Source organism: Schistocerca cancellata, chromosome 6, assembly GCF_023864275.1.
Source record: "Schistocerca cancellata isolate TAMUIC-IGC-003103 chromosome 6, iqSchCanc2.1, whole genome shotgun sequence".
In the NCBI taxonomy this organism is placed as follows: Eukaryota; Metazoa; Arthropoda; class Insecta; order Orthoptera; family Acrididae; genus Schistocerca; species Schistocerca cancellata.
In genome coordinates this window covers 589822812-589849011 of record NC_064631.1, presented here as the reverse complement: position 1 = coordinate 589849011, position 26200 = coordinate 589822812, and the positions used below count along the sequence as shown (strand labels likewise).

Sequence of the window (26200 nt, the reverse complement as noted above, 5' to 3'; positions counted from 1 at the left end):
AGTGAAACTGTAGTGGTGGTTTCCATCACCTGGCTGAGCTTTAATGTCTCTTATGTGTTTCCTCTGCTTCCTGCATTGCCTCCATGAAACTGGGTTCCAGCCATTGCAGACCTCCTACCTACCCTAGGGAAGATCAGTTTGGATTCCGTAGAAATGTTGGAACACGTGAGGCAATACTGACCCTACGACTTATCTTAGAAGGAAGATTAAGGAAAGGCAAACTTACATTTCTAGCATTTGTAGACTTAAAGAAGCTTTTGACAATGTTGACTGGAATACTCTCTTTCAAATTCTGAAGGCCGCAAGGGTAAAATAGAGAGGCTATTTACAATTTGTACAGAAACCAGATGGCAGTTATAAGAGTCGAGGGACATGAAAGGGAAGCAGTGGTTGGGAAGGGAGTGAGACAGGGTTGTAGCCTCTCCTCGATGTTATTCAATCTGTATATTGAGCAAGCAATAAAGGAAACAAATGAAAAGTTTGGAGTAGGTATTAAAACCCATGGAGAATAAATAAAAACGTTGAGGTTCGCTGATGACGTTGTAATTCTGTCAGAGACAGTAAAGGACTTGGAAGAGCAGTTGAACGGAATGGACAGTGTCTTGAAAGGAGGGTATAAGATAAACATCAACAAAAGCAAATATGGAATGTAGTCGAATTAAGTCGGGTGATGCTGAGGTAATTAGATTAGGAAATGAGACACTTAAAGTAGTAAAGGAGTTTTGCTATTTGGGGAGCAAAATAACTGATGATGGTCGAAGTAGAGAGGATATAAAATGTAGACTGGCAATGGCAAGGAAAGCGTTTCTGAAGAAGAGAAATTTGTTAACATCGAGTATAGATTTAAGTGTCAGGAAATCGTTTCTGAAAGTATTTGTATGGAGTGTAGCCAAGTATGGAAGTGAAACATGGACAATAAATAGTTTGGACAAGAAGAGAATAGAAGCTTTTGAAATGTGGTGCTACATAAGAATGCTGAAGATTAGGTGGGTAGATCACGTAACTAATGAGGAGATATTGAATAGGATTGGGGAGAAGAGAAGTTTGTGGCACAACTTGACTAGAAGAAGGGATCGGTTGGTAGGACATGTTCTGAGACATCAAGGGATCACCAATTTAGTATTAGAGGGCAGTGTGGAGGGTAAAAATCGTAGAGGGAGACCAAGAGATGAATACACTAAGCAGATTCAGAAGGATGTAGATGAAGGAGCTTGCACAGGATAGATTAGCATGGAGAGCTGCATCAAACCAGTCTCAGTACTGAAGACCACAACAACAACAACAACACCTCCCTGGCTATCAAGGATATTTTAAGAATCATGCACACTCTGAATGTTTTGGAATTTGCATTATGTTCTGGAATCTGTCTGCACCTTTGAAGGATGTGGCTGTTCGCGTGAGGATGTCTGCAGATGTCCTGGTCCTCTCTCCTCCATCCATTGGAGAGTCCATGATGATCTGTGTGAGAGTGATCACTTCCTGATTGTCCTGTCCCTCCCTCAGCATCACTCACTTGGATGTCCACCCATGCTCAGGTCTGCCACCTAATAAAATGACAAAACAAGAAAGCAGGGAACAGTATGTTACTACCATTGGATTGCATACCCATCCTCCTCAGGTTTGGATGAAGATTCTACACCTCTATGGACACGAGACCCTCACAGGTGTACCAAGCATCTCCTTGAATGGTGTTGTCTGTGCTGACCCAGATGCTGTTACCAAAAATTTTGCTGTGCATTATGCTCAGACCTCTGTATCTGAGAATTATCAGTCTGGACTTCTTGTCCTCAAACAATAGGTGGAGCAAATTCAGTTACTTTTCACTAAGCACCACCTGGAGCCAAATAATGCTCTTTTCAGTGAATGGGAATTCCTCATTGTCCTAGCCTTTTGCCCTGACATTGCTCCAGGGCCAGACCATGTCCATAGTCAAATGCTCAAACACATATCAGTGGATAACTGACATCACATACCAGCCCGTTTCAACTGTATCTGGACTGATGATGAGTTCCCATCTCAGTGCCGAGAAAGCATGATCATACTGGTACTGAAACTGAGTAAACATGTCTTTGAGATGGACAGCTTTTGCCTGTTTGGTCTCACTAATGTTCTCTGCAAGTTGCTCGAACATACGGTGAGTCGATGTCTGTGTTGGTACCTTGAGCCTCAGGACCTTTTAGCTCCATCACAGGGCAATTTTCGCTAGGACCATTTTACTGCTGGCAGTTTGATCTGCCTGGAGTTGACAACATGTTATCACAGTCTTCTTCAACTTACAAAAGGATTATGACACCACATGGTGTCAGCACATCCTTGTTACCCTACATGAGTGGGGGTCTCTGGGGTCCACTCCTGATATTTGTCTGGAACTTCTTATCACATTGTACATTCTGGGTTCAAGTTGGTGCTCGCACACTACCTGTCATATACAAGAGAATGGGGTCCCACAGGGCTCTGTAATGAGTCTGTCTCTTTTTCTTGAAACTCACAGTCCTGGGCTCTCATGCATGGTTTTGGTTTTCGGCCACCAAGACACACATCATGCACTTCTGTTGCCATTGTACTATCCATCCACAACTACAACCCTACCACAATGATCAATTTCTTGGGAGTGTTATCACCTTTTGGGACTGGTCTTTCATGCTCAGTTGATGTGGCTTTCCCGTCTTAAGTGAAATTGCTTGTCACAAAGTAACACTCCTCACTACCTAAGTAAACCACCTGGGGCACAAACTGCTCTACACTGCTGCGGCTTTGCAAATCTGTGATCCTGTCCCATCTTGATATGGGAATCTGGCATTGCCATCAGCACTGCAGATGCACTGTGTGATCCAACTTGCTACAAATGCTTTATGGACTAGCTCTGTGAACAGCTTACTCATGGTGGATAGGGTCTCTCCACAACAGATTAGGTGCCAACAACTGCTGCTCAGTTATGAGATACATATTCACTGCTCTGCTGAGCATTTGAACTATTGTATTCTTTTCATGTTGGGCGTTCCACCTCCAATAACAGAGGTCCAGGGCTGGAGCTCCAATCGCAGTTCACATATAGTGCCTCTACTCTGAATTTCACATTTCCGCACTGTCGCCTCCTGTCCATGAGCAATGATGTATGTCCCTATGGTGTGTATGCTGTCCTCAAATCTGTCTCAACTTATCCTTTAGACTGGAAGACTCTGTTGACCCTATGGTTTTTAGCCGGCTGTTCCTGGTTGTCCTTGATGCATTTCTGGGTTTGTAAGTAGTATATAATGATGACTTAATGGTCAAGAGATGAACTGGTTTTGCCTGCACACATGCAAGATCCAGTAAACTGTTCTGGCATAACCACAAGTGCCAGGACAAAGATATAGAATGCAAGAGCAGAGGAGGCAGTGCGGAAATGCCGGCCAATGGTGTGCGGAATTGGACCGTGCTGCACCAAGAGCGGCACCTGGAAGAAGGGAATATAAGCACTGCTCCTGCTAGCCTTGGCTACTCATATCAGCATTGTGGACACTGATTATCAGTGATGTGTGACAACTTGCCTGAACAGTTCACATATCAGCAACACTAAATTATATTGCAAGTCACCCCTCGTTTGTGATAACTACTTGTAAATCTCCAAAGTTAAGTATTGTCAATTGTTTTATAGAAATAAAAGTACTAATGTTATTTTTTTTGAATTTTCTTTGTCTTCTTCTTCTTCTTCTTCTTCTTCTTCTTCTTCTTCTTCTTTCTTACTTCACAGGAGTGCTCACTTTGCTTTAACAGTTTCTTGTCATTAGGTGCTGCAGCCACAAGCATTGGATGCCGCACAGCTAATGCAGTTGTTTCAATTTCAGATGAACCAGATTTCTACCCTGTTCAATACCATGCAGCAGCTCTTTGCCATCACTGCATGCCCGACAGAACAAGCACTGCCTACTACTACTTTTCAAGAGTTTAGTGAACAAAACAAGGAATGGCTCGAGTGGCTGAACCAGTTCAATGTGCATATGGTAGCTCACAACGTCCCAGGTATTGTGAAACTTTCCTATCTATTATTCACATTAGGAAGTGCAATGTTCAGATTAATTCAAAAACTCTTTCGTAATGCCACTCCAAGTGATGCAGTGAGACTCACTAACAAACTATTATGATCAACAAGTGAATGTGGCAGCAGCTAGGTATCAATTCTTTGATTGCAAAGAACTGTAAGAACAAACATATTGTGAGTGGGTAACTGATTTGCAATGTTATATTCAGATATTACATTGTGTGATGTCATTGTGTACAATGTACCTGATGTCAAAATCAGAGAACAAATTTTGAAACAGTTCAATCCTTCATTTTAGCAGGTATTGCAAATATTAGATCAGTATGATTCCAGTGCCTTGTAGGCGCATACATTTGAGCAGTCGGCTATTTGTCAGGTTGAGTCCCTTAATAGTGATCACACCAGCGTCATGCACTAGACATGCAAATTAAACAATGTTGCACACCATGAAAGCAGTTCACTGAACAAGTGGCAACACAGGCAAACAGAATTAAGTCTTGCCCTAGGTGTTATTCACGGCACGTACACCAAGACTGCCTCTCCTGCCAAGTCCAGTGTTAATGCTTGCAGTAGGAAAGGACATGTACAATCCGTGTGTCTGCAATGGAACACACGTAACATTTTGGCCCATTCACAGAAATCTAGACACAAGGTCCATGTCATTAATGCAGTATATTCCAAGCCTGCAGCTAGCAAACGTGCAGTTTTGTCAGTGATACATCACTCAAACAAACTTGTTGTCCATTCCTTATTTGTGAGAACTGTGGGAAATTTCAAATACCACTATCACAGTGCTAAATCATCACACATGCGAACTGTTAGGCTCCCCACACCTGTCTAAAATTAGCACACAACTGATGGCTTATAATGGACAAGACATTCCAGTTCTCGGAACATGTACTTTGCATGCCGTGTATCACACTCGCATATACAAACAGTGACTTTAACAGTGCTACAATCAAGCGAGTGTGAGAATATACACTCCTGGAAATTGAAATAAGAACACCGTGAATTCATTGTCCCAGGAAGGGGAAACTTTATTGACACATTCCTGGGGTCAGATACATCACATGATCACACTGACAGAACCACAGGCACATAGAAACAGGCAACAGAGCATGCACAATGTCGGCACTAGTACAGTGTATATCCATGTTTTGCAGCAATGCAGGCTGCTATTCTCCCATGGAGACGATCGTAGAGATGCTGGATGTAGTCCTGTGGAACGGCTTGCCATGCCATTTCCACCTGGCACCTCAGTTGGACCAGCGTTCGTGCTGGACGCGCAGACCGCGTGAGATGACGCTTCATCCAGTCCCAAACATGCTCAATGGGGGACAGATCCGGAGATCTTGCTGGCCAGGGTAGTTGACTTACACCTTCTAGAGCACGTTGGGTGGCACAGGATACATGCGGACGTGCATTGTCCTGTTGGAACAGCAAGTTCCCTTGCCGGTCTAGGAATGGTAGAACGATGGGTTCGATGACGGTTTGGATGTACCGTGCACTATTCAGTGTCCCCTCGACGATCACCAGTGGTGTACGGCGAGTGTAGGAGATCGCTCCCCACACAATGATGCCGGGTGTTGGCCCTGTGTGCCTCGGTCGTATGCAGTCCTGATTGTGGCGCTCACCTGCATGGTGCCAAACACGCATACGACCATCATTGGCACCAAGGCAGAAGCGACTCTCATCGCTGAAGACGACACGTCTCCATTCGTCCCTCCATTCATGCCTGTCGTGACACCACTGGAGGCGGGCTGCACGATGTTGGGGCGTGAGCGGAAGACGGCCTAACGGTGTGCGGGACCGTAGCCCAGCTTCATGGAGACGGTTGCGAATGGTCCTCGCCGATACCCCAGAAGCAGCAGTGTCCCTAATTTGCTGGGAAGTGGCGGTGCGGTCCCCTACGGCACTGCGTAGGATCCTATGGTTTTGGCGTGCATCCGTGCGTCGCTGCGGTCCGGTCCCAGGTCGACGGGCACGTGCACCTTCCGCCGACCACTGGCAACAACATCGATGTACTGTGGAGACCTCACACCCCACGTGTTGAGCAATTCGGCGGTACGTCCACCCGGCCTCCCGCATGCCCACTATACGCCCTCGCTCAAAGTCCGTCAACTGCACATACGGTTCACGTCCACACTGTCGCGGCATGCTACCAGTGTTAAAGACTGCGACGGAGCTCCGTATGCCACGGCAAACTGGCTGACACTGACGGCGGCGGTGCACAAATGCTGCGCAGCTAGGGCCATTCGACGGCCAACACCGCGGTTCCTGGTGTGTCCGCTGTGCCGTGCATGTGATCATTGCTTGTACAGCCCTCTCGCAGTGTCTGGAGCAAGTATGGTGGGTCTGACACACCGGTGTCAATGTGTTCTTTTTTTCCATTTCCAGGAGTGTATTTGGACTTGATTCTTTTGATTTGGTGGCTTTAACACTCAGGACAATGTGTTGTCAGTGTCTGCATTCAATGCAAGAGACAGTGTAGCTAGCTTGCTAAAAGAATTCCCAGAATTCTTTTCTGATGGTTTAGGCAAAGCTAATAATTTTATTGCACATATTACACTGAAAGACAATGCTCAGCAAAAATTTTGCCAGGCCAGAACTGTTCCCATTGCATTATGGGACAAAATCACAGCTGAACTTAGAGAATTGCAAGATAATGGAGTTATTGTGCCCATATCAGCTAGTAAATGTGCAAATCCACTGGTTTTGCTACTCAAACCTTCAGGTCGCATTCGCTTCTGTGTTGACTCAAGTCTACAGTCAACACACAAACAGTTATTGATACTTATCCATTGCCACACCCAGAGGATCTTATGGACAAATTAAGTGCTGGACACTACTTTTCTAAAATTGATTTGCGCAATGTGTATCTTCAAATACCGCTCGATGAATAATCTCAAAGTGTGTGTAGTAAATACTCATTTGGGCTTGTTTAAATATTTGCATTTGCCTTTTGACTGTGCTTCTGCACCCTCCATTTTCCTTCCAACAGTATTTGGAACAGCTGACTGCGCAAGTACCAAACTGTTCAAACTATTTGGACGATATTGTTGTAGCAGATCATACACCTGAAGAACATATTGCAATTTGCGTGCTCTGTTTCGTGTGTTTTCTGATGCACGGCTAAAGTGTGGACTGGAAAAGTGTGATTTTTTTTCTTTTTAACCTAAGTTGCAGTATCTTGGTCATGTTATAAACAGTCAAGATGTACATCCTCTTTAGTCACTTTTGTTAGCCATAAGAGACTTGCATGTTCCTTGCAATATCACATAATTGCAGTCAGTTCTAGGGAACATGAACTATTATATTCAGTTTATACCAAATGCTGCAGAAATCACAGCTCCACTGCATCGCTTGCCTTGCAAGAATGTCCCCTTTGTTTGGACAGATGAGTGCCAAGAAGCTTTTCAAAAACTTAAAGATGCATTGCTCAGTGATCGATGCATAGTTCACTTTGACCTGGACAAACCAGTGGTATTGTAAGTTGATGCTTCCTCTTACAGAATCAGTGCAGTGCTTTTGCACAGAATTGGTGATAAAGACAGGCCTCTTGCTTTTGCATCAAAAGTGTTGTCCAAAGCTCAGTGTAAAAATTCTCAAATTGAAAAAGAGGCTTTGGCTATTGTGTATGATGTCACCAAATTCCACCACTATTTGTATGGCACAGAATTTTATTTAGTAACAGAATACAAGCATTTGCAGCCCTTGTTTCATCCAGTGACACCGGTTCCTGTACAAACTGTCAAAAAATTGCAAAGATGGGCTTTTTTGCTGTCTCAATGCCAGTAAGAGATTCTGTATCGTTCGACAGCTCGACATGGTAATGTGGATGCACTTTCCCGTCTTCCGATTGACCCTGATACAGCTTTCACACTTCTGCTGCATCTTGCTGGCACACAGATGCTCAGAATTCTGAACTGCTTCAGTCTTTTCTGCTGAACTATAAGAAAATCACACAGGCCACGGAAGCTGATTCAGATTTGGACATTTTGCTCCAGTACATTCTCACATCTTAGCCTTGTTCCTTGCATAGCATAAAGAACTCTGTAGTGCGCTGATACGTTGCACGTCAGCATAGCCTTTCTGTACAGATAGGTGTAATTCTTGTAGAAAATAACAGTGGACAGTCCTGTGTGTTGATCCCTACAGCTTTGCAAAAAGAGGTATCGCTGTTACTTCACCAAGGAGACTGGGGGATTGTTCATGTGAAACAGTTAGTGCGTCAACACTGTACATGGCAGGGTATGGATGCCCAAGTAGAACAGATGACGTCACAGTGTCACACATGTGCAGAAACTCAGTCTGCTCCACCACAAAAGTTCTCTTCTTGGCGTGAGTCGCAATCCCCATGGCAACGTGTGCACATTGACTTTGCAGGTCGTTTTTGGAACACCCGTTGGTTAATTGTGGTTGTCTCATATAGCAAGTTTCCTTTCGCTGTGCCAATGAACTTGACGGCATCACATAACACAATTCAGGTGTTATCACTGATTTTTTGCCTAGAAGGTTTACCTGAACTAATAGTGTCAGACAACGGCCCTCAGGTCATGTCAAATGAATTTGAAACATTCTGTGAATGCAATGGCATACAGCATCTAACTAGTCCACCATTCCATCCACAGTCAAATGGCAAAGTGGAATGTTTTGTCAGAACATTCAAGCAGCAGATGGTCAAACTTCACTCTGCACAGACCAGGGATGAAGCCTTGCAACTGTTTCTCACCTCGTATCACTCGCACCAACGAGATGGACCATCACCATTGTTTCACAGCCGCCACCATCGAACACTGCTCCACCCTCCTCAGTATCCATTGCTGCAGGAAGGCCACAAGTATTGCTTCACGCTGTGTGATATTGTCTTTTCATCCCCATCTGGCATGCAGGTTGCCCAATGTGGCATTGAATGTAATAAGACCTGCACCCAGGAGGTTGGACCTGCCCCGCAAGGGGCCTCTCGGCAAATGACGCCAAACGCTCATTTCCATTTTGGGATAGTTTCCAGTTCAGTTCCTTCAGTATCTCTGTGTCACTCTCCTACAGATGAAACAAACCTGTGACCATTTGTACTGCCCTTCTCTATATATGTTCAATATCCCCTGCTAGACATCATAGGCAACACTCCCAGATATACTCGTACAGTAGATCTTCACAACAAATACTGCCTGGAGACACTCTTGGATGTATTCAAAAATCACTCCACATGACTATACAGAAAAATCTAATCATTCGATCAACCTTCACACCCTACACATGGCAAACTACATCACAACCATAGAAACAGAAACACCCAAAGACACTGCTCCTTACAGGCTAATCATCTATGGTATTTGTGCAGTCACACAAAGGACACAAAAGGTGAGCCCTTACATAACAGCCACTGACTAGCATTGTTAGCTGAGCCCTAACCAAAAGAACGGGCAATTGCAGGAAAGTCCAACACAATACACAAACCAACTCCCAATGCAAACCACCCCTATCAATTTTTTTTAAGGACCATTGAACTGGCTAACATATGATGCCACTGTTATGCTACAGGAGCAGCCACAGGAGCTGGTCCAAAAGACTTCGTCAGTGCCCAGCAGTAGTGGTGACACCCCACCCCCCTTCTTGACAGGACTGAGTCATTATATGACAAACCTAGCTATGACTCCCCCCCCCCCCCCCCCCCATGAACCATGGACCTTGCCGTTGGTGGGGAGGCTTGTGTGCCTCAGCGACACAGATGGCTGTACCGTAGGTGCAACCACAATGGGGGGGGGGGGGGGTATCTGTTGAGAGGCCAGACAAATGTGTGGTTCCTGAAGAGGGGCAGCAGCCTTTTCAGTAGTTGCAGGGGCAACAGTCTGGATGATGACTATTCCTGGCCTTGTAACACTAACAAAAACGGCCTTGCTGTGCTGGTACTGCGAACGGCTGAAAGCAAGGGGAAACTACAGCCATAATTTTTCCCAAGGGCATGCAGCTTTACTGTATGGTTAAATGATGACGGCGTCCTCTTGGGTAAAATATTCCGGAGGTAAAATAGTTGCCCATTCGGATCTCCGGGCTGGGACTACTCAAGAGGACGTCATTATCAGGAGAAAGAAAACTGGCGTTCTACGGATCGGAGCATGGAATGTCAGATTCCTTAATCGGGCAGGTAGGTTAGAAAATTCAAAAAGGGAAATGGATAGGTTAAAGTTAGATAAAGTGGGAATTAGTGAAGTTCGGTGGCAGGAGGAACAAGACTTTTGGTCAGGTGAATACAGGGTTATAAATACAAAATCAAATAGGGGTAATACAGGAGTAGGTTTAATAATGAATAAAAAAATAGGAGTGCAGGTAAGCTACTAAAAACAGCATAGTGAATGCATTATTGTGGCCAAGATAGACACAAAGCCCATGCCTACTACAGTAGTACAAGTTTATATGCCAACTAGCTCTGCAGATGATGAAGAAATTGATGAAATGTATGATAAGATAAAAGAAATTATTCACGTAGTGAAGGGACACGAAAATTTAATAGTCATGGGTGACTGGAATTTGAGAGTAGGAAAAGGGAGAGAAGGAAACATAGTAGGTGATTATGGATTGGGGGTAAGAAATGAAAGAGGAAGCCGTCTGGTTGAATTTTGCACAGAGCGTAACTTAATCATAGCTAACACTTGGTTCAAGGATCATAAAAGAAGGTTGTATACATGGAAGAATCCTGGAGATACTAGAAGGTATCAGATAGATTATATAATGGTAAGACAGAGATTTAGGAACCAAGTTTTAAATTGTAAGACATTTCCGGAGGCAGATGTGGACTCTGACCACAATCTATTGGTTATGAATTGTAGATTAAAACTGAAGAAACTGCAAAAATGTGGGAATTTAAGGAGATGGGACCTGGATAAACTGACTAAACCAGAGGTTGTACAGAGTTTCAGGGAGAGCATAAGGGAACAATTGACAGGAATTGGGGAAAGAAATACAGCAGAAAAAGAATGGGTAGCTCTGAGGGATGAGGTAGTGAAGGCAGCAGAGGATCAAGTAGGTAAGAAGACGAGGGCTAGGAGAAATCCTTGGGTAACAGAAGAAATATTGAATTTAATTGATGAAAGGAGAAAATATAAAAACGCAGTAAATGAAGCAGGCATAAAGGAATACAAACGTCTAAAAATTAGGATTGACAGGAAGTGCAAAATGGCTAAGCAGGGATGGCTAGAGGACAAATGTAAGGATATAGAGGCTTATCTCACTAGGGGCAAGATAGGTACTGCCTACAGGAAAATTAAAGAGACCTTTGGAGAAAAGAGAGCCACTTGTATGAATATCAAGAGCTCAGATGGAAATCCAGTTCTAAGCAAAGAAGGGAAAGCAGAAAGGTGGAAGGAGTATATAGAGGGTCTATACAAGGGCAGTGTACTTGAGGAGGACAAAATTATGGAAATGGAACAGGATGTAGATGAAGATGAAGTGGGAGATACAATACTGCGTGAAGAGTTTGACAGAGCACTGAAAGACCTGAGTCGAAACAAGGCCCCGGGACTAGACAACATTCCATTAGAACTACTGACAGCCTTGGGAGAGCCAGTCCTGACAAAACTCTACCATCTGATGAGCAAGATGAATGAGACAGGCGAAATACCCTCAGACTTAAAGAAGAATATAATAATTCCAATCCCTAAGAAAGCAGGTCTTGACAGATGTGGAAATTACTGAACTATCAGTTTAATAAGACACAGCTGCAAAATACTAACGCAAATTCTTTACAGACAAATGGAAAAACTGGTAGAAGCCGACCTCGGGGAGGAAGCAAAAGGCTATTTACAATTTGTACAGAAACCAGATGGCAGTTATAAGAGTCGAGGGACATGAAAGGGAAGCAGTGGTTGGGAAGGGAGTGAGACAGGGTTGTAGCCTCTCCCTGATGTTATTCAATCTGTATATTGAGCGATCAGTGAAGCAAACAAAAGAAAAATTCGAAGTAGGTATTAAAATCCATGGAGAAGAAAAAAAACTTCGAGGTTCGCCAATGACATTGTAATTCTGTCAGAGACAGCAAAGGACTTGGAAGAGCAGTTGAATGGAATGGACAGTGTCTTGAAAGGAGGATATAAGATGAAGATCAACAAAAGCAAAATGAGGATAATGGAATGTAGTCAGATTAAGTTGGGTGATGCTGAGGGAATTATATTAGGAAATGAGACACTTAAAGTAGTAAAGGAGTTTTGCTATTTGGGGAGCAAAATAACTGATGATGGTCGAAGTAGAGAGGAGATAAAATGTAGACTGGCAATGGCAAGTAAAGTGTTTCTGAAGAAGAGAAATTTGTTAACAACTAGTATAGTTTTAAGTGTCAGGAAGTCATTTCTGAAAGTATTTGTATGGCGTGTAGCCGTGTATGGAAGTGAAACATTGACGATAAATAGTTTGGACAAGAACAGAATAAAAGCTTTCAAAATGTGGTGCTACAGAAGAATGCTGAAGATTAGATGGGTAGATCGCATAACTAACGAGGAGATATTGAATAGCATTGGGGAGGAGTTTGTGGCATAACTTGACAAGAAGAAGGGACCGGTTGGTAGGGCATGTTCTAAGGCATCAGGGGATCACAAATTTAGTATTGGAGGGCAGCGTGGAGCGTAAAAATTGTAGAGGGAGACCAAGAGATGAATACGCTAAGCAGATTCAGAAGGATGTAGGTTGCAGTAAGTACTTTGAGATGAAGAAGCTTGCACAGGATAGAGTTGCATGGAGAGCTGCATCAAACCAGTCTCAGGACTGAAGACCACAACAACAACAACAACAACAACAACCAGAGCTATGACTTACAGTACCAATGCATGATACCCAACCACTACACAGTCCAACCCTTGCATCATCTGTCACAGACAGCAAGAGGCCGCTACTGCCCTTACTATCTGACCCAACTATCGCAGAGTTTTTTTTCCTTTGGCAATTGACTTGTCACTTTTTTCCCTCTTCCCTTCAAAACCACTACCCTTCATTCACTTTCGACCAACTATATCTCCCAATGGGTCTGTATAAATGGGTAATCCTACCCAGACATTCAGACAAGATGCCGTGGACTCCTCAATTAAGCTCTAACACACACAGAGGTGACAGTAGAACTATTGTGATGGTCACCATGACAACCTACCTCTACTCCAACAGTAAGTGCCTAACCTTCTACAACTACTAAACTGATGTTTGCATTTCTTTGCAGCTTTGCAGTGCTTTCACCAATAAATATGACCAATAAATGGCTGCTGTCATATCTGTCAGTGGTTCTCCTCTTCACAACCAACATCAGCAATGTAAACATTTGTGAAACGCTGCAGTACACAACATTCCAAGAAATTTTGGGCTACCACATCACTTATGTATCACAGATATTTGTGTTTTGCACACATGTCATTGACTCTGGATTGGAAGTCAGTGTACTGCCAGCAAATCAGGTCAATTAGTCCTTAGTCAAATCTTGGCATTAAGCTGCTAATATCTCCAGAACTTCTACATTGGGTAAACAAGTGAGAGTTATGAATCTAGGCCTCTGGAAACCATTGCAGTGAAACTTTCTCCAAGTTGATGTCGGACTTTTCCTTGTGCCAAGCCCAGATTCGCATAGGCTTTGAGGCAGTTACCTGGCACCTTGGTAAAGCAAGCAGCTCACACACCTTCCATTGCACATTGTCGTGTGGCAAACTGCAACAGAGTGATGTCATTGCCATTTCTGGATTAGATGGCATGATGACCATTTGATCTTCGCAACCACAATGTCATTCATCTTCTCTAAGAAAAGAAGAAGAAAAGAAAAGAAGAAGTTGGTGTGAAATCTCAGGAATCTAAGGCTGCCCAATCTCAACTGCACAGTTATTTTCTCCCAACTCAGTTGATATTGTCTACACAAGTGCCTCAGACCAAAACTAAGTGATCCACATGTATTCTGGTTGTTGCACACAGTACACAGTGTCACACTAAAACTTCTCCCACACCCCTGTGACTTTCCAGGGTAGTAAAATAAAGCTTAAACACCACAGCTTATGCCACCTTTTTTGGATCCTGTATGGCACCAGAGCCTTCACATGGCTGTGGTGAAGGGGGGAGGGGGGAGGGGAGGGGAGGGGGGAGAGAAGGCTGCGTGGTGACTGTGGTGATTGAATTAATGTTGATAAATAAAGACAATCACTCTCTTTCTTCCCATCTTTTGTGGTGCTTCCATGTGATTGATTCTCTGTATTGTCTTCTGTTTTATGTATATGCAAATGAGCAGTAATAAATTTCAATATTTCATCAATAACAAGTACATACTGCTCTTATTATGGATAAGTGTTACCCACAAGTGGTGACCCCAACATGATTCTTGTTGTGGATCAGCATCCCCACAGACTGTTCAAAAATGGATATTTGCTGATAGAGTGAGCATAATAATCGAGGTCACAAACTTGGCAATGTGAGATGATAGCTGAATATGGCTGCAGCTGCTTCACAACAAACATTTTAATTGCTGAGCTCACAAAGATTTAGATCATGCTGTTTCAAAGCAAATAAAAATTACCTGCTGTTACTAGAAATCCATATTAAGAATTATAAAACAAATGAAACACTATGTTTCCAAAATTTCTCTAAATCCAAGTGCATAATGAGTTAAAATGTATTTTATCATGTTGCCTTGAAGGCAGTGACGTTTTCTTGTTTTTCATACTTTCATTGTTTGTTCTTTCTTGGAAATGCAGCTCAAATAATGAAAAAAGAAGCATTAAGACTCTTGCATTAAGTAACTGCCCACTGCATCATGCAGAGGTGTCTTAAGAGATCTTAATGTTCTCACAAACATTTTCCAGGACATTTACTCTTTAATGATACACAACTTAACAAGAAAAAGATTTCAGATGAACTTTGATTTTTACAACAGCTACATTACATGCAGCAGTAATTTCCATCTAGTCTAGTAGGATTTAAAGGGGAAATATGCATTCAAGACAACATTGAAAACTGTTTTTAATCGTGCCTCCCACAATAGTCCTTATTATATATAGTCAAGAACTGAAGATTTCTGTTGGCTGGGTGTCTGTAAAAATGTTCATTGTAAATAAGCCTACAAATCTTTACAACATTTAGATAAATGCTATTCTTTGTTAATTGTCATTGCAGTTGGCAGATATCAATCAGATGAATGACAGCTTTTGGTAACACTAAGGAGGCAGTAGCTTTTTAAACTTTGTAGAAGTTTTACCATGTCTGTTACTGTCAGTGTAATGACACATAGTAAAGACTAGTTTGGTGTTGTTGTGCTCCTCAGTCCAAAGACCAGTTTGATGCAGCTCTCCACACAGGTCTATCCTGTGAAAGACTCATCACCCCTGAATAAAAACTGAAACTTACATCCATTTGAACCTGCTTGCTATATTTATGTAGGTACCCATTTATAATTTTTACAGGCCCCCTCCCCCCTCCTATCCTCCAAAACACCTTTCCTCTTCCTTCAGTTACCAAACTGACATTGCTTGATATCTCAATAAGTATCCTATCAATTAATTCCTTCTTTTAGACGGGCTGTGCCAAAATATTGCTTTTCCCCAATTAGATTAAGTTAAAAAAAAACTAAACTCCTCCTGAACTGGCCATGAAGGCCCAACAGTACTGACTGGCCACTGTGTCACCCTCAGGTCATAGGCGTCACTGGATGCGGATATGGAGGGCTGTGTGGTCAGCACACCGCTCTCCCAGCCGTATGACAGTTTCTGAGACCGGAGCTGCTGCTTCTCAATTAAGTAGCTCCTCAGTTTGCCTCACAGGAGCTGAGTGCAACCAGCTTGCCAATAGCGCTCGGCATACTGGATGGTCACCCATCCAAGTGCTACCCCAGCCCGACAGTGCTTAACTTCGGTGATCCGACGGGAACTGGTGTTACCACTGCAGCAAGGCTGTTGGCAGTTAGACTAAGTACCTCCTCACCTCAGCACTCTTTTATAGCACCACATTTCAAAATCTTCTATTCTCTTCTTGTCCAAACCACTTATTGTTCATATTTCATTTCCATATGAGGTTACACTCCAGACAAATACCTTCAGAAAAATTTTCCTAACATTTAAATTTACATTCAATAAATAATGCAACACATTATTTCCTGTAAGCAAGTTAGTTTTATTCAGGACTCTGTAGGGAAGCAGCCTACACGCCATATAGAATTCATATGCTTTCCGTTGTGTGCCAGCATAGTCTGCTATAACTAGCTATGATGTCACGAATGTTGCCCAATATCTTAAAAGTAAAGTAAATGATCTGAAAAGATAATAGCATGTCAGGAGTGATGCTAAAATAATAATGTGCCAAGTTTCAGTTTAGTAACTTCAACAGTTTCGAAATTTGGACATTTTACATAAAAATCATCGGCGCAACAGGAAGGAGTTAGAAACTTCAAAATTTATATTTGGATTTCTGTTTCATTGTAATTTAATGGAAACAGCGTGCTGGATCTCCCAAAGTAATATTTGGGGTGAAATTCATGATTTTCTGTTTTTGTGTCGTAAGAGTATGGAAGCAAGATAGATTAAGTAAGTGATTAGATAAAGCTAGGATGTTTAAGTTTAGGTAGAATGGAGATATGCTATAATAACAAAGATGTGAGAAGTTTCCAAAAGGTAGCTATTAAACTATAGCTGTAGCGTCTCTCCAAAGGGCAAGTTCAGAGCTCATCTGTTGCGTGCAGTGCAACTAAAATAATTCTCTCACCCAAAGTATTTAGCTTAGCCACATCAGAATTTTATTACAGATACTTACCTGTGTGCTGATAGCACAATTAAATTGAGAGCTTCATAGGCCTTCTGCGAATGAAGCAATTAATTATTTAGTGGTGCTTTACTAGCCCGAGCGGCTCGTTAGGACGGCAAATTTTGTCGGCTGCGCCTTCGGTGATCCGCACTGCGGCTATATAAATAAGAGCGCTGCGAGCTAGAGTCAGGCCCCAGTTCTCTTCTAGATTCATATCAGTGCACACTCTGTGTCAGAAGCTACGTCGTGTCTGTGCAGTTGCAAGGAACAGCCTTGGATGCCGTATTACGTAACTCGGTATGCACGTAACAATGAGTTCGCATTGGGATGAAGTGTTAATTGCAGAACAACTCCAGTGATTTATTCTCAGTTTGTGTATGTCGTATTTTCACGTATCACCACAGGACAGATCTGCTATCATTACTAGCATGGCATTTGGTGAGTATTAACATCAAATTTTGGCGAGCATTCACTTTGAACATTTACATCGATAACGATTATTGAACAGTTTCGTTATCTAGCTGATAATAAGATCCATGCAATAGACTCTGAACAGCTCTGATAGTACAACAGCTGATAGCATTGCTTGGTTAAATATTTATTTGAAACTTTACGCTTTATCGTTTTCAGAATATAGTGAAAATTGTTAGAGTAAACTGCATTTTCTATGAATCCCAGACATCATCCTAAATCCTCAGAGTAACGAACTTCAATGATCAATAACTTTATTTCTCCATAAGAGTGGGCACAGTGAACTTTAATTGCGGGCATCACGTTTTTGCTAATCACTTTCTGGTTGCCAACATTGTAGTTAGAGAGTCTGTGTTGAGAATGACGGTAACAATACAAACAATAGAGAAATAATTTTCCACCCACCACCCCACCACCCCACAACACCAATACACCATATTATTCCCCACTCTTCTGGTTACAAAACCCTATTTTTCTACATAATCTCCATTTAATGTGATGGCTGTACGCCACCTTACTGGGAAGATCTGTATGCCCACTCTACTGTCAACATCATCTTGCCACATCAATAACTTCCCCATCATCCATGTACTGCTTGCTGTGGAGATGAAAGTTGGAAGATATGAGATCCAGGCTGTAGAGTGGCTAGAAACTCAGCGAACTCACACCTTTGAATACCCCGACTGGTGGATGAGTGTGTCAGCATCACCAACAGAGACATCCAGCTGAGCAGTGAAGTGTTTGATTGTGATCTGTTGATCACCTCAAATGAATGTGTTTGCATATTCCAACACTGCAGTAGTTACAGTAATGGTATACACAAGAGCCATCTTGTCAGCGGCACTACTGTTCGAAGCAAAATTTGAACTCTCGTATGAGTCTTGTATACACCATTATCTATACACATTTGACAATGCTGGCCATGATTTTGTGTTCAGCTTTTGATGATGAAGCTGTGGCTCCAGTATATTAGGACATGTTTTTATACAACATATCTGAATATGGCCTATATAAGCCAAAACCAGTAGTCTGATGACAAAAAATTTGTGACCGTATGCAATGAAGCATACTGGGATATTTTTACTTCCCCTCTTGTTTTTCCATCTGCCTCCTTAAAGTTCATTTTTTTTCAATTTTAACTAATTACCATTAACATATGTGAATCTTATCTGCATTTCCATAAAAGAGAAAGGTTGGCCCTCAGTTTTAAAGAATATAACACCAGATCTAATTTTAGGCTTAGTTTTACGTATATAATTGATTTTCTAATTTATTTTGGCTATTCCTAGTTAGTATCTTTTATTACAGGGCAAAATCAGTATTTGTTTTGTAACTTAAATTCTATTTTTGACTTACAAACAAATATAAATTCTGTAATAGTTATAAACATTTGGAGGAACAAGTAATTCTATTCTTAAAGTATCTATTTGGCTCTATTCAAAAACATGTTAGCAAAGTCAGATCTTAATTAATTTCAAAGTAATTAACAATTTTGTCAAAATTATTGTTTGTGTAACTTTATTTATTAATTATATGAATATAATAAGGGGAACCATTCCATGTGGGAAAAATATATATAAAAAACAAAGATGCTGTAACTTACCAAACGAGAAAGCGCTGGTATGTTGATAGACACAATAAAAAACACACAAACACACAAACACACACACAAATATTCAAGCTTTCGCAACCCAAGATTGCTTCATCAGGAAAGAGGGAAGGAGAGGGAAAGATGAAAGGATGTGGGTTTTAAGGAAGGGGGTAAGGAGTCATTCCACTCCCGGGAGCAGAAAGACATATTTACATATGTCTACCTGTGTCTGTATATGTGCGGATGGATATGTGTGTGTGTGTGAGTGTATACCTGTCCTTTTCCCCCCCTATTTACATATGTCTGTATATGTGCAGATGGATACATGTGTGTGTGTGTGTGTGTGTGTGTATACCTGTCCTTTTTTCCCCCTAAGGTAAGTCTTTCCACTCCCAGGATTGGAATGACTCCTTACCCTCTCCCCTAAAACCCACATCCTTTCATCTTTCCCTCTTCTTCCCTCTTTCCTGATGAAGCAACCTTGGGTTGCGAAAGCTTGAATATTTGTGTGTGTGTTTTTTATTGTGTCTATCAACATACCAGTGCTTTCTCATTTGGTAAGTGACAGCATCTTTGTTCTTTTATATATGTTTATTAATTTCATGATTTAAACAAATAGTTTGGCTTAACCCTTGTAGTAGAAGAAACTGTTAAAAAAAGCCAATTGTTTTTATGTATTCAGTTAATCGAATGAGTTAAGTTTCAATTGTAATTTCTGTAAATTAAACATCGAACAATTTGAAGTTTCAGTACCTATTATTGTGATGATATATAAGGGCTCTATTTTTTAGCACAAGACAGTCAGTCCATGACCGAGTTTCAGACGAGGAACCTGTGTTGGTTAGAATGACAACAATACATCAGCTTAACAGTGAAACAAGTGTTACACCAATAGGCCGCATGTTAAAGCAATGACAGTGAACCTTCAATTTATTTGAAAAACTGTGAACTGTGTGGTTATGCTTTTACTGCTCGTTGATGTACAACAGTAAACTGTTCATGATGTATATATGGGGGGTTGTGAAAAGTGAAAGTAAAAGACTGTGAAAAGCAACTATGCAACTGTCAGCTACATCATTAACAGTAGACAGTACTGCACGTCCACCCCTACTTTTTTCAGCCACTACATCAACACCGAGGACAACAAACAAAGAAATAAAGCAGGCAAACCGTTACACATAGACATGAAGTGAAAGAAATTTATTTTATGTTCAGGTCACTGTTCAATTTGTGACAATGTCACAGCTTGTGACATTCAGTGAAAATTATCTGCTTGAAACCCACCTCTGTTACACACCTTTTTGAAGGCTACATTCAGCACCACCACCTATTGGCATGTCATGGAACTACAAGGCTGAAGTGGGAATATTCCATGATGTCCCACAACAAATTCCACATTTTTCAACTGGAACTGACTGAGAAAAAATTTTGTTTCATTACTCATTGAACGCCTCTCATGTTAGATATTAACAAACTCCTCTTTTTCAGAAGTACTATTCCTGCTATTGTGAGTCTGCATATTATACTTTCTCTACTTTGGCCATCATGAGCTAGTCTGCTGCCCAAATAGCAAACACTCATCTACTACTTTTAGTATATCATATCTTGCTGTTATTGATGTTCATGATATAATCTCTTTTCAAGGCACTATCTATTTCATTCAACTGCTCTTCCAAGTCCTTTGCTATCTCTGACAGATTTAAAGTGCCATTAGCGAACCTCAAAAGTTTTTAGTCCTCCTCCATGTACTTTAATTCTCTTTCCACACTTCTCCTTGGTTTCTTTTCTACCTTGCTGAATGTACAGATTGAATAACATGGGGGATAGGCAACAACCCCATAAACTCCTTTCTGAGTTACTGCCTTGTTTTCATGTCCTTCGACTCTCATAACTGCTCTTTTGTTTCTGTACGAGTTGTAAATAGCCTTTCCTTCCCTGTATTTCAGTGCTGCTATCTTCAAAATATCCAAGTGCGTAGCCCTGTTAGCATTGTCAAAAGGTTTCTTTAAATCTACAATTGCAGGTTTGCCATTCTTCAATCTACATATCTTCTAAGATAAGAAGTAGGATCCGTCAATTACGAGGGCTATCCACAAAGTACATTACGTTTTGGAATTAAAAATAAATAAAGTATTGGAAATTTTTTTATTATATACAGATGAAAGCCACACTTAAATACTTCTTTTCTACATAGTTGCCATTTAAATTAAGGCACTTATCATAGTGATGGACGAGCTTGGAAATTCCTTCGTCGTAAAATTCGGCCGCCTGCGCCTTCAACCATGTGGTTACCTCTTCTTGAAGCTGTGCATTGTCATCAAAACGCTGCATAGCCAACCACTTCTTCATTGCTGGGAATAAGTGGAAGTCACTCGGTGTCAGGTTGGGACTGTACGGCGGATGAGGAAACAACTCCCACTTAAAAGATTCGAGAACTCCACGAGTGGCATTTTCTGTGTGGGCCCGGGCATTGTCGTGAATCAGCAAGATCTTTGAGCCCAACTTTCCCTGCGCTTGTTTTGTATTGCTCTTCTGAGGTTGTGCAGAGTTTGGCAATACCTTTGAGAGTTTATTGTAGTGCCTCTTTCCAGGAAATCCACAAAAATCACACCTTTTCTGTCCCAAAAGACAGTCGCTATCACCTTCCTTGCCAAGATTGTCTGCATGCATTTCTTGGGTTTTTGGGGGGAATTTGTGTCCCCCACTGCATTGACTGCAATTTTGTCTTGCAGTTCACATGCTTAACCCATGTTTCGTCACCAGTAACGATGCGATCAAGTAATGAGTCGCCATCTTTCTCATAAGTGTCCAAAAACGTTAACGCTGCAGCCATTCACTGATTTTTGTGAATCTCTGTCAAGATTTTTGGTATCCATCTTGCACAAAACTTGTGGTAACCAAGCTTTTCGGTAATGATTTTGTGCAACAAACTTCGTGAAATTTGTAGAAAACTCATAGGGAGTTCCGTTATTGTGAAATTACGGTTTTCACGGACCGCGGCATCGACTTTTTCATCAAGTTCGGCAGTCACTATGCTGGGTCTTCCACTTCGCTCTTCATCGTGAACATTAGTTTGGCCATTTTTAAATTTTATGACCCATTGACACACTCCACCTTCAGTGATTATGTTGTCCCCATACACTTCACAAAGCTACCGATAGATTTCTATCGGTGTACAGTTTTTTGCAGTCAGAAACCTTATTACAGCACGCACTTCACACTTCGCGGCATTTTCAATTAACACTGACATTTCAAACTGTCACAGTAACTCAACAGAGTACAGCACGAATCTCTCATTAGCACGGCAGGATGCTGACTGAGTGGCGGAATGCCATGACACCAAGATAGCCGTGCTAGCCCCGCCCCCAACGGACACAAACGAAAACGTAATGTACTTTGTGGATAGCCCCCATAGTTAGTTACATGTTTAATACAGTTCTTTTATGGAAGTGATGTAGAAAGAGTTAGCTGACAGTATATGTATACATTATTAGTGTTTCTTTCTTATTTATTTATTTTGGTAGCTCAGTTCTTAAGTAGAAATTTGTCAGTGTAATAGAAGGAGTTGTCCAGGAGAAATGATTTTAAATCACAGTTAAAACTTGCTTTGCTGCCTGTCACGTATTTTATGTTATTGGGTAGATGGTCAAAATTTTTGTTGCTGCATATCAAGTCTTTACTGAGCCACTGACAGCTTTAAAATGCTTAGTTCCTTGAAGAGGTACCTACATGACATCTGTGAGTAAACAGCACATAGTATTCTTAGTGCTCACTTTTGTGCAATCAATTTCTTTCAGAGTAAAGAGTTACCCCAGAAAATTATTCCATATTATATTACTGAATGGAACTATGCAAAATATGTCAGGAGGTTAACACATTTCATCCAAGACTGGTAATTGTATGAAGAGTGAAAGTAGCTGAACTTAACTGTTTGAGAAACTCTGTAATATGCTTCTTCCAGTTCAAGTTTTCCTAAATGTCTACACCCAGAAATTTGGAACATTGGACCCTTTTTACTGACTCATGCTCAGTGCTACATAGTTATTGGTATGATTTTACTTTTGTACAGGACTAAATGTATTGTGTTTGAATGCTATTTCTGCCAGCTGACTGTACAACTTGTTTATTTTATATTACTATCATGATTTTGGTCTTAAGCCATTATCAAACACAACACCGAAGAAAAAAAGAAATTTGTCAAAATGCATATGAAGTGAAAAGGACCAAAATTTAGTACCAATGTGCAATTGCAACATCAGACAAAACATTATTGAAGTAATACTACTAACATGTTGGGTATAACTGGACTTTGTTAAGTGAAGTTATTGTCAAGACCTATTGCACTGGGTGTCCTGGAATATAGATTAGTACAAAATCAATTACAGGTGTGACAGACAGGTAGCAAACACATTTTCGAGCCATAAAACAATTCAGCCACAAAATGAACACCAGTACTGTGGTTAGATGTGATCTGAAAATATACTACGGAAGTTACTGCTCGACTGGTGGTTAGACATGAACAGCATAGATTGTAGGTCTATGTTGCATAATCCATGATTACAAAAAGATCATAGGTATTGGTACATAAAATCATAAATCTTTGGAAGAACAGTATTATCCATGAATACAAGATCTAAACAATATGCTTTCAGCACAAAAATATGACATCATGCCAAAAGGATTACCCTGATCATATACTGGTTTAAATGAGAAACGTGAGTGCAGTGTAGAACAATTTTAACCATGACAGAACACATCCTTCTGTCAAATCTTATTATAAAGTGGGTCTATGTGTCATACATAAATATGGCACTGAAAAGTATGAAAGCTTGCCATTAAAATATGTTATGTCTATTGTAGAAGAAAGACACTGAAGAGCGAAAGAAACTGGTACACCTGTCTAATATCGTACAGGGCTTCTGTGAGCATGCAGAAATGCAGCACCGTGATGTGGCATGAACTCAACTAATTTCTGAAGAAGGGCTGGTGGGAATTGACACCATGAATCCCGCAGGGCTTGTGATGTTTGCCTGCTTTATTTCTTCATTGATAGCTCTCGGTGTTGACATACTGCATTGTTACACTAGCTGAAAAATGAGGGGTGGAAGTTCAATACTGACTACTGTAAATGATGTAGTCGACAGTTTCCCAATTCCTTTTCACAATTCTTTACTTTCACTTGCTCACAATATTACACAGTTATATGGCCAGTTCACTGTTGGTAAATGTTGGTAATCCTCATTAATAGGTTGCAGCCAAGCATCAGCATACTGCTACAGTAGTTTGCTGTTGAACATCTACAAGCAGAAAAGCCTAACCACACAGTTCACAGTTCTTGCAGAATAATATGTTATGTGTGACACTATTCTCAAATAAATTGAACAGACATTGTCATTAAGTCTTTTAACACTTACTCCACTGTTAAGTCAATGCATTGTTGTTAACTTAACCAATAAATCATTTCTGTCTGAAAATTGGCCGTGGACTGACTGTCTCAGGATGTTCAAATGTGTGTGAAATCTTATGGGACTTAACTGCTAAGCTAAGGTCATCAGTCCCTAAGCTTACACACTACTTAACCTAAATTATCCTAAGGACAAACACACACACCCATGCCCGATGAAGGACTCGAACCTCTGCCGGCATCAGCCACACAGTCCGTGACTGCAGCGCCCTAGACCGCACGGCTAATCCCACGCGGCAACTGTCTCAGGACCAAAAATTGGTCCTGTATATGTCCTCACAACAATAGGTATACTGAAACTATAAATTGTTCAATGTTTAAGTTACACAAATTACAATTAAAGCATAACGCATTCAATTAACTGAAGACATTGAAAAATTCCTTCCTTTTAACAGTTTCTTCTACCACAAAGGTTAGGCCAAATTATTTGTTTAAATGATGAAATTAATAGATACAGATACACAAATAATACACTACTGGCCATTAAAATTGCTACACCAAGAAGAAATGCAGATGATAAACGAGTATTCATTGGAGAAATATATTATAGGGTAGAGGGAGGGATGTTCACCAGGGAGGGAAGTTCACCGCATTTGCCTTTCTATTGCAACAGATCTGTTAGCACTCACTGCCATCTGTTGGCGATCATGAGAAAAACTGATTCAAAGGATGCCCATCCTATGTAGCCATCTGGTGGTAGCACAGAAAATTGCATATTGTCCTTACAATCAGTAGTGGAACACATTTTGTGAGAAGACTGACACTGAGACATGGGGCATTTTTTCCATCTCTACCATTTGAGATCCATTTTTGCTACTGTAAGTATAAATAAATTATTATATCTAAAAACAAAGATGATTTGACTTACCAAACAAAAGCGCTGGCACGTCGATAGCTTTCGTTTGGTAAGTCAAATCATCTTTGTTTTTAGATATATTTTTTCCCACGTGGAATGTTTCCTTCTATTATATAAATAAATTATTATTTTGACTGCAAAAGTGTATAAATATGGGCTGCAAGTGAAATGACAAAGAATTAATTTTAAATTACTTAACAATGCTGTGATATATTATTGTATAATAAAGTGTGCTTCTGGAGGGAATTTTGCCATTAGTGTGGCGAATTTCCCTCCTGTTCTCATCTGAAGCCATACATCAACATTTATTAGACTAGACTCATGAGCAATAAAAGAGATTATTGTAGAAGAGCTGTTGTTGTTGTTGTTGTTGTTGTTGTGTGTTGTTGTTGTTGTTGTTGTTGTTGTGGTGGTGGTGGTGGTGGTGGTGGTGGTGGTCTTCAGTCCTGAGACTGGTTTGATGCAGCTCTCCATGCTACTCTATCCTGTGCAAGCTTCTTCATCTCCCAGTACCTACTGCAACCTACATCCTTCTGTATATGTTTAGTGTATTCATCTCTTGGTCTCCCTCTACGATTTTTACCCTCCACACTGCCCTCCAATGCTAAATTTGTGATCCGTTCATGCCTCAGAACATGTCCTACCAACCGGTCCCTTCTTCTTGTCAAGTTGTGCCACAAACTCCTCTTCTCCCCAATTCTATTCAATACCTCCTCATTAGTTATGTGATATACTCATCTAATCTTCAGCATTCTTATGTAGCACCACATTTCGAAAGCTTCTGTTCTCTTCTTGTCCAAACTATTTATCGTCCATGTTTCACTTCCATACATGGCTACACTCCATACAAATACTTTCAGAAATGACTTCCTGACACTTAAAACTATACTCGTTGTTAACAAATTTCTCTTCATCAGAAATGCTTTCCTTGCCATTGCCAGTCTACATTTTATATCCTCTCTACTTCGACCGTCATCAGTTATTTTGCTCCCCAAATAGCAAAACTCCTTTACTACTTTAAGTGTCTCATTTCCTAATCTAATACCC

The 26200-nt window shown here is 41.1% G+C and overlaps 1 pseudogene; it reads right to left on the bottom strand.

Moving 5' to 3' along the window:
- Positions 1-15814: 15814 nt before the first annotated feature.
- Positions 15815-15932, bottom strand: LOC126089618 (5S ribosomal RNA; annotated as a pseudogene).
- Between the last annotated feature and the right edge of the window lie 10268 nt (positions 15933-26200).